A 1,513-nucleotide genomic window follows, 5' to 3' on the forward strand; every position below is an offset into this window, starting at 1 on the left:
AGCAATCTTGCAAATTTGGTTGATATGTAGGACTTATTACCTGTAGGCTTGACTCAAATCTTAGTTTTTTTGGATATATATCCTCTTCACATGTCATTGTGCGTCGGATAACTTGATTTTTGGCTTCTAAGAATGCTGGGCATTTTATATTAAATACTGAATGGGCTGTTTGTGGTCTATCGGCATCCGCACAGTGGCAACATTTCAAGTTATCTTTCGTGGTGCAATCATTTGACCTGTGTTCTCCGGCACAAAATCCGCATCGAGGTTTCAGCTGGGTACACTTTTCAGCCTTATGGCCATACTGTGAACAATTACCACACCTCAGTGCCCAGTAATGGTCATATGTATGACATCGTGACATATGCAGATAGATATATCCTCCATTTTTTCATGACAGCATTTCTGATTCTTGGTGACACTCCTAGTATGACAGTTTTGAACCCTGGTGCACTTGGTTTACTGGTCAGAACTTTTATTTCATTCTCTTCATCTATGAGTTCAGTAATATTTGTGTTCTTATCCAATATTATTTGGTTTAAATCTGAATCCACAATTGAGTCTGGTACGTATGTCACGGCTAACTTAGGCCTCAGTTTCTTTTGATGGGCGAGCTCATACTGGTTCGAGTTGGGCGTTTTTCCCAGGGCTTCTACGGCTTGGGTGGTTATGGCACTGTTTGGGAATACTAGCTTCACCGTGTCTTCTGTCACGTTTCTCATTGATACAGTAGGGACAGACTTCAGAGCTGTTACAATCTGATCGTTATCTTCTTTTGTTACTGTAGAACCACTTTTGCGTTTTATAAAAACAGCCTGATGATTTGCTTCTACCATTCCTCTCGTTTTCTTATTTTCTGCCAGCTGTTGGCTATCCTTGGTTGACTGTAATACATGAGAAAATAATTTCTGCTTACCATCGGTTGTCACTTTTTGTGTGAGACTGTGCATTTCTGCACGCAGCTCTGCAATGCTGTTTTCCAGTCTGCTAATTGGTTCTTGGTAGTGACTGGTAGTTTGCTCCGTTGATGTGGTCTTGTCTTGTTTGCTGACGTCATCGCTTGTTGGCTGGGCGCCGGCTCCAAGGTCGTTTACCCAGCCTAGTATTTCCTCATATCCCTCTGTATTCGCTTTAACACATTCTTCACAGTTATAGGTTATACGGGAAGTGAAGTACTTGATCAAAAGATGAATCGGCATTTTAGAGCATTTAAGATGAAAGAGTTCTTTGCATTGGTCGCACTTAACTGCTGCTGTAAACAAGGGGGAGGTGCACTTGCCGCATAGTTTATCATCATCGTCAAGTTTTACTAATTTAGTGGGGTGTATCTTATCCATAGTTACTTCACTGCACCATACACTATTTCACTGTCTTGATAGGCTTTACTATGTGATAATAAAGTCCGAAAAATACGATTTAGGATTCACTCGCGGGACGAGCACAAAAACACGTCCGTCCAGCACCACTGAATCTCTCTCTCTCTCTTCTCTCTCTTCTCTCTCCTTCTCTTCTC

The sequence above is a fragment of the Eriocheir sinensis genome, unplaced genomic scaffold, assembly GCF_024679095.1.
Source record: "Eriocheir sinensis breed Jianghai 21 unplaced genomic scaffold, ASM2467909v1 Scaffold766, whole genome shotgun sequence".
NCBI lineage: Eukaryota > Metazoa > Arthropoda > Malacostraca > Decapoda > Varunidae > Eriocheir > Eriocheir sinensis.